At 46.2% G+C, this 8,231-nt stretch overlaps 1 non-coding gene across 1 annotated transcript; it reads right to left on the reverse strand.

The window, feature by feature from the left end:
* Positions 1–380: 380 nt before the first annotated feature.
* LOC133101871 (U6 spliceosomal RNA) lies at positions 381–487 on the reverse strand. Its single transcript, XR_009702757.1, has one exon. It is a non-coding gene; the product is annotated as a U6 spliceosomal RNA (small nuclear RNA).
* Between the last annotated feature and the right edge of the window lie 7,744 nt (positions 488–8,231).

The following is an 8,231-nucleotide window of genomic DNA, read 5'->3' on the forward strand; positions in this document are numbered from 1 at the left end:
ATGTGAACTTACTTTTCAATGCGAATGTTGTGAAATCTGAACACAGGCCACATATTTCCAATAAAAATTTAGCATCCAAATTGAAATGTGGTGTAAGTGTAAAATACACAGTACACCTCTTGGACTTAGTACGAAAAAAAAGAATTTTTTCAAGGACCTCAGTAATTTTGTACATGATTACATGTTGAAATGATAATATTTTAGATACAAGTTAAATATATTATTGAAATTAATTTCACTTTTTTAAGATTAAAAAAAGTTTTTTTATTGGAGTATAGTTGATTTACAATATTGTGTTAGTTTCAGGTGTACAGCAAAGTGAATCAGTTATACATACACATATATCCACTCTTTTTTAGATTCTTTTCCCATAGAGGCCAAAAAATATGGAACGCTTCACAAATCTGCATGGCCTCCTTGTGCAGGGGCCATGCTAATCTTCTCTGTATCGTTCCAATTTTAGTATATGTGCTGCCGAAGCGAGCACTTTTTTTTAACTTTAAAAAATATGGTTACTAGAAATTTAAAAATCATGCATGTTGCTCACATTGTATTTCTGTTGGACAACTCTTCTCTAGAGGGAAAGGCTAAGAGGGACCTAACTGGCTTCAGGTGGCAAGGCAGGGTGGAAGGCTCTCTAGGGCAGGGCCAAAGGTAGCTTGATGCCGGGGTGGAGGTTGGGGGTAGGAGGGGAGTGGGGGCTGGAAGAGGGCAGAGACAACTCGACCTGGCAATGTTGAGAATGTGTTTCATGGGGCCGGCCGTGTCTGCTGTGTGTATCATAAGGCTCAGGTGTCTCTGCACCCCTCCATACCCTCTGTGCCCTCCTCCCCCATCTTCCTTAGGTGCTGGCAGAGTGGGTCTCACCTCCAGCGGTATAACCACCACTGGACCAGAAGCTTCTCCAGCACACAGATCGTGTCTTATTTCTCTTTGTATTCTCAGTATCAACATCACGTATAAAGACACTTAGCAAGTTTTGCCGACAGAGGGACCGGCAGTCCAAATGCTGTTTGCTTTAGTGGGCTGACACATGTGTGTTGGGACAGGTCCCCCGAGGGGGGCGGGATGTGAAGGGGAGCGGCTACAGCCTGCTGGGGGAGGGGAGTCCTCATCCCCTCATCCCTGGGGAAGTGCAGGGGGTGCCCCTCGGAAATGGACAGGAGCATTGTCTGTGTCAATCCTGGGTCTAAGGAAGACCCAACGCAGCCAAAAAGAAAATAAATAAATAAATAAATAAATAAATAAAACAAAACCTAAGCAGGGAACACCCAACATTGGCTCAGTGAATTTCAGAACCGCCATGGACCAGCGATTCCTTTGTACCTCTCCTGTTACCCTCCCCTGTTACTTTTTGAGCAGAAATGTCTGTAGCTGTTGTCCTGCCACGGTATGCTGTGTGTGGGCAGGCAGATAACTTGCATCTTTAGTTGTACAGACCAGGTAAGAGGAATACCTAAAGGAAACTCATCTACACCTAAACCTGATTTAGATGAGATTCTGGACCCTGAGCTTTAGGGTGTCTTGGGAGGGAAGTGAATGTATCTTGCAGGTGCAATGGACATGAGTCATTGAGGGACAGAGGACAACGTGGACAGACTCTAAGGTGACCCACATGATCCCACCTCCTGGTACTCACACCATTGTATAACCCCCTGTCCTTGGGTGTGGGCAGGGCCCGTGCCTTGCTTCTAATCAATAAAGCACAGCAAAGATGATGGTATATATGTGATTAGGCATCCAGAGTATGTAACATCCATGATCGTTACACTGGTCTTGCTAGAGCACTGACTCCCTTGCTGGCTTTGAAGAAGGAGGCTGCCGTGTTGCGATCTGCCATATGGAGAGGGCCATACAGCAAGGAGCTGGGAGACACATCCAGCTGACGTCCAACAAGAACTGAGGCCTTCCGTCCAGCAGTCGGCAAGGAATGAAGGCTGCCCCTAGATGAGGACCCAGCCCTGGCCCACAGTCTGACTGCAGTCTTACGGAGGACCCAGTTAAGCTGTGCCCACACTCCCGGTCTTCAGAAGTTATGAGCTGATGTGTGCTGTTTGACGCTGCTAAGTTTCCGATCATTTGTTCCTAGCAGTAGAGAACTGACACCGCCTACCAGCCCTCCTCAATCTGAGCCTCACCTGCACCTCTCTGACCTCATCTCCAGCCACTGCGCCCCTGGCTCACTCCACAGTAGCCACAGGGCCTGCTTGCTGGTCTCCAAAACCGCCAGGCAAGCATCTGCCTCCCAGCCGTGGCATTTGCTGTTCCCTGTTCCTGGAATGCTCTTCCTGCACTTAAAAGCAGGACTCACTCCCTTGCCCCCTTCAGATTATTGCTAAAGTTTTGCCATCACAGTGAGGCCTTCCATGGGCACCCTTTTAAAAATTGCAACCCACCTCTGCCCCAACTCCCATACTCCCTACCCCTCTTTCTTCTTTATTTTTCTCCAATTCTTTTTAAAAATCATTTTGGCTTGTTTTTTTGTTTTTTACTGTTGCATCCCCAGATCATAGGAGGTGCTCATCAAATACTAGCAGAGAAGTTAAATGAACCAGGGAGATTGGTGGAGCCTGCAGCAAGGATAAGGTTAAAGTTAAGATAACAAAGAGGAAGAGACTGAGGCTGGAGGGCATTTTCTGGCTGTCAGATGTCTGCAGAGTCCAACTTCGGACATGCTTTTCCCGGAAACACTCCTCATTATATAAAATATGATTCTGGGAATTCCCTGGCGGTCCAGTGGTTAGGACTCCGCACTCTCATTGCCGAGGGCTGAGATTGCATCCCTGGTCGGGGGAAACTAAGATCGCACAAGCAGTGCAGCGCAGCGCAGCCAAAGAAAAAGAAAAAGAAAAAGAAAATAGGATCCTGGGCTTCCCTGGTGGCGCAGTGGTTGAGAATCTGCCTGCCAATGCAGGGGACACGGGTTCAAGCCCTGGTCTGGGAAGATCCCACATGCCGCGGAGCAACTAGGCCCGTGAGCCATAATTACTGAGCCTGCGCGTCTGGAGCCTGTGCTCCGCAACCAGAGAGGCCGCGATAGTGAGAAGAGGCCTGCGCACCGAGATGAAGAGTGGCCCCCGCTCGCCACACTAGAGAAAGCCCTCGCAGAGAAACGAAGACCCAACACAGCCAAAAATAAATAAATAAATAAATAAAATTAAAAAAAAAAAACAAAAACCTGCTTTGTTTAAAAAAAAAAATTGGATTTGCTTATTAAAAAAAAAGAAAATAGGATCCTCAGGTGGGGAATGGACTGTATAAAATAGCTCTATAAAATAGCAATGACTGGACACATCGAATTACTCCAGGTATGTGAAGAGGCTGACATAACGTTACCCCTGGTGGTCAGTAGTGAAGGAGGTGCCCCTCGTCAGACCCTCGTTATGCTCGCGAAGACACCCAGATTCTCACGTGACCCAGGAACTTGATCCGGATCACTCAGGTATTTCATTACCGATCTAGGAATCAGAAAGGAGGTCTCCGGGCTCACCGTCCGCAGCTGGAGAAAGCGTCTCACGGGAAGTTTCCCTAGGAGCCCGGTCCCCTGGAGTAGAAAGCAGCAGCCGTAGGTCCAAACCCAGCTCTGCCACCAAAGTGCCACATATCCTGGGGCACATGCTCCAGCTGGGAGAGGAGCTGAATGCGGCCACTTTCTGACCAGGCAGAGATGAGGGAGCGAGCTGCTGTTTGCCAGGTGCTAGGGGCCCCGGGTCGACACACAGAAGGGAGGGCAAGAGGCTCCCACCACGGAGAAGCAGGCCCCCCTGCAGCTGGAGATTTTCCGCCGCAGCAGATCTCACCGTGGCTCTCCGGGTGTCTGACAGGCCCAGGCAGAACCCCCAACCCTGGCCTGTCATCTTGCAAGGGCTCCCTTGGGTACCGTAGGGAGGGGGGCTGGTGGAGGGAATATGGCTGGTTTAGGGCGGTGCCAGCGCAGCGATCCCAGACCCTCGGGGATCGGTGATGGGCGAGAAGCGTCATTTTCATACGCAGAGAACAGCACACGGTTTTTCAGATCCGGGCCCAGTCCTCAAGGTCACTGCCTTTCTTCCTCAAAGAATAGGAGTTGGGGTGCTTCTCCTTGCTTGGTGACCACGCTCAGCCATGGGCCCAGGCCTGGTTGATGGCTCTGGGTTCAAGCCCCAGCTTTCCTCCTTAGTACTGTGTGATCTTAGGGAAGGTACTTCACTTCTCTGAGCCTCGTTTTTCTCACATGCAAGATGGGGGTAATGACACCTGTTGCCTGTTGGTAAGATTAGCAGCCACCCACCCTGCCACACACATGCTCTTTTCTTCTCACTCTATCCTTTTCACTTAGTGAATCTTATCTATACTCATGGCTTCAGTTTAGAAATTGTGGGTTTTTTTTTTTTAAGGTTTAAGTTACATGCAGTAAAATTCACAATTTCCGTGTACAGCTCTGAGAGCTTTGACATGCGTATAGCTGTGTAACCACCATCACCATCAAGGTACAGAGCAGTCCCACCACTCCCGCAAAACCCACGCCCTCACCCCCACCTCTTGTAGTCAGTTCTCCCCCCCTCTGTGCTCCAGGCTGCCACTGATCTGATTTCCATCACTAAAGATTACTTTTGCCTGTTCTGGCATGTCACGTAAATTGAATTATGCATATGTACTCTTTTATATCTGATTTCTTTCCCTAAGTATAATATTTCTGAGATTCATCCATTTTGTTACATGTAGCTGTAGTTTGTTTCTTTTTGTTGACAGTATTTCATTGCGTGGATTCCATTGCACGGATTCCAGTTGCATGGATACCCACAATTTGTTCATCCATTCACAACTGAAGCACATTTGGTTTGTTTCATTTTGGGGTTGTTATGAATAATGCTGCAGTGAACATTATTTGCAAGTCTTTGTGTGGACAAATGTTTTTATTTCCGTAGGACAATTATCGAGAAGTGCAATTGCCAGGTTGTACGCTAAGTATATGTTTAACTTTTGAAGAAACTGCCTGTTTTCCAAAGTGGTTGTGCAATTTCACATGTCCACCAGTAATGGGTGAAAGTTCTGGTTGTTCCACATCCTGGCCAGCATTTAATTTTGTCAGCCTTAAAAAATTTTTGCCATTCTAGTGAAATGGCACCTCATTATGGTTTTAATTTTGCATTTCTTTAATGACTAATGATGTTGAGCGCTTTTTATGTACATACTGGCCATTTGGAGAACTTGTGAGCTGCCTATTCCAGCCCTTTGCATGGCTGTAGTTTTTATCAGCTGTTCTCCAGACCTCACTTCTGGGTCCTGGATGAAGATGCCAGTGGCATTCTTGATACTCTGCTGGGACGCCTCAAAGGGAACTTAACTGAACATAAAGGTAAACTCATAACCTTCCCCCTCACCCTTCCTCCATTCTCCAACCTTGGGCTCCATCGCTGATACACGTCTTAGTAAATGACCTCACCGCCCACACAGCGGCACAGACCAGAAGCCTAGGAGTCGTTCCCCGTACCCACTCTCCTCTATTCTCCCCCCCTCCATCCACGCCATCACTTTTCCTCCTCCCTGCCTCTTAAATCCATTCAATCCTCTCTCCCCACTGTAGCCTAAGCCACCATCCTCTCTCCCCACTGTAGCCTAAGCCACCATCCTCTCTCCCCTCTGTAGCCTAAGCCACCATCCTCCCTCACCTGGATTATTGCAATAGCCTCCTTTCTAACTAGTCTTTCTCCCTTCAGGATGTTCTAACATTTGTCGATGAAATTCAATTAATTATCAAGTTAAGAAGAAAAAAAGGGATTTTATTCGAGCCAAACTGAGGCTTATTATTATTATCATTTTGGTCGCACTGCGCAGCTTGTGGGATCTTAGTTCCTCGACCAGGGATTGAACCCAGGCCACAGCAGTGGAAGTGCCAAGTCGTAACTAGTGGACCACCAGGAAATTCCCCAAACTGAGAATTATAACCTGGGAAGCAGATTCTCATAAAGATCTGAGAACTGTTCCGCCTGTTAGAAGTGGAAGGCACAGTCATACACATTTTCGAGATAAAGGACTGTACATCAAAATGACACACTGATGTTTTACATAAAGCTCACCAAGGATACATAGTCCAGGTAAGTGCATACAAAGCGAGCAGCAAGTCGCCATGACCCCCTGCAGAGCTGGGAAAGAACGTTCTTCTTTTAAGAAGTTACATTGCTAGCATCAGAAGAAAGAAAAAAAATTGATCTCCACAGCTAAGAAGGCACTCCCATCTTTGAAAAGTTTTGATTAATGTGTAATGCAGGTGCACACTGCACATTAGGGAGGGAGGGAGGAGGCCCAAACAAACACACAGAGAGAATTTTATGTTGTTTAATTTTTTCTTGTCCTGCCTTAAAATATAATTTTTTTTTTTGGCCCCGCTGCATGGCATGTGGGATCTTAGTTCCCTGACCAGGGATCGAACCTGTACCCTCTTCAGTGGAAGCACGGAATCCTAACCACTGGACCGCCAGGGTTTTATTTCATCACACTGTAACAGTGAAAGAACTTTTTAAAAACAGATATGAGGGTTTCCCCGGTGGCACAGTGGTTAAGAATCCGCCTGCCAATGCAGGGGACACGGGTTCGAGCCCTGGTCCAGGAAGATCCCACATGCCATGGAGCAACTAAGCCTGTGCGCCACAACTACTGAGCCTGCGCTCTAGAGCCCGTGAGCCACAACTAAGGAAGCCCACACGCCTAGATCCCATGCTCCGCAACAAGAGAACCCACTGCAATGAGAAGCCTGCACACCGCAACAAAGAGTGGCCCCCGCTCGCAGCAACTAGAGAAAGCCCGCGCACAGCAACGAGGACCCAACGCAGCCAAAAATAAACAAATAAATAAATTTATTAAAAAAACCCAAAACAAAACAGATTTGATCCCATTTACTCTCCTATTTAAATACTTTGTGTGTGTGTGTGTGTGTGTGTGTGTGTGTGTGTGTGTGTGTGTGTGCCGGGAATTCTATTTAGATTTTTTGTTTGTTTGTTTCTTAATTTTTATTTTTTGGCCATGCCATGTTGCCTGCGGAATCTTAGTTCCCTGGCCAGGGATCGAACCCCACCCCCCCCACCCCCCCCACCCCACCCCACCCCCGCCATGCAGTGGAAGCATGGAGTCTTAACCACTGGACCGCCAGGGAAGTCCCCTGTTTAGATTCTTAATGGCTTTCTATAACTTCTAGGAGAAAGATCAATTCCTAATGGGATTTATAAGACTGGGCCATGTTCCAGCCAGGTGGCTTTCTTTTCCTGGGATGCCAGTCTCTCTCTTGCCTCAGGGCCTTTGCACATGCTGTCCCCTCTGTCTGGAACAGTCATTCCTTGTTCTTTACTTCACTAACACCTGCTTACTCTTCACATTTCTGTTCACACATCACTTCCTCAGGGAAGTCTCCCCTGACCCCAAGGCTAGTTTAGGTCCTGCTACTACATGCCCTGAGGGAGCCCTATAATATTTTTACTTAGCACTGATCAGCTTATAATGATGTATTTCTAGGATCATTTGGTTAACCTGTGTTTCTCTCACTAGACTAGTAGGCTCTATGACGACGTGGACTGTATTTTGTAGATCCTGTGTCCCTGGTACCTCACCCCAGGGCTGCCATGTAATGTGTGGGCCCCATGTAAAATGAAAATGCAGGGCCCTGTTCAAGAAGTAGGAAAAAAGTGTCATTAAAGGTAGTAAAATATACAGCTTTTTCTTTTCTCCCGTGTTCTCTTTCTCTCGACTTGTCATAGTATTTTTTAAAAAAATTTGTTTTTGATTGTAGTTGCCTTACAGTGTTGTATTAGTTTCTGGTGTATAACAAAGTGATTCAGTTATATTATATATATTTTCCATTATATATCTAATGGAAAAGAATCTTAAAAAGAATATATCTATATGTATCTAGATATATTCTTTCAAGATTCTTTTCCATTATAGTTTATTTTTTAAAATATTTTATTGAAGTATAGTTTGTCATAGTACTTTTATTTGCTCTTTCATGTTATCCAAAGTTAAAAGGTTAAAAAATAAATTTAAATTATCGTCACGAATTTTCATTCATCTTTATACTGTATGTTGCAAATTTTAAATGGAAATATGAGCCTTTAGCTGCTATGTGGAATCACCAAAGTCACACAGTTCACGGCGGGTTCATGTGTATGTATTTCATTCTTACGGGAGCAGTGGACGTGCTGCATGAACGAACTCGGATGTTTCTCTATCCCTCCTGACGTGCGCCATTCCACCCCAAC

This window comes from Eubalaena glacialis, chromosome 11 (genome assembly GCF_028564815.1).
Source record: "Eubalaena glacialis isolate mEubGla1 chromosome 11, mEubGla1.1.hap2.+ XY, whole genome shotgun sequence".
Classification (NCBI taxonomy): Eukaryota; Metazoa; Chordata; class Mammalia; order Artiodactyla; family Balaenidae; genus Eubalaena; species Eubalaena glacialis.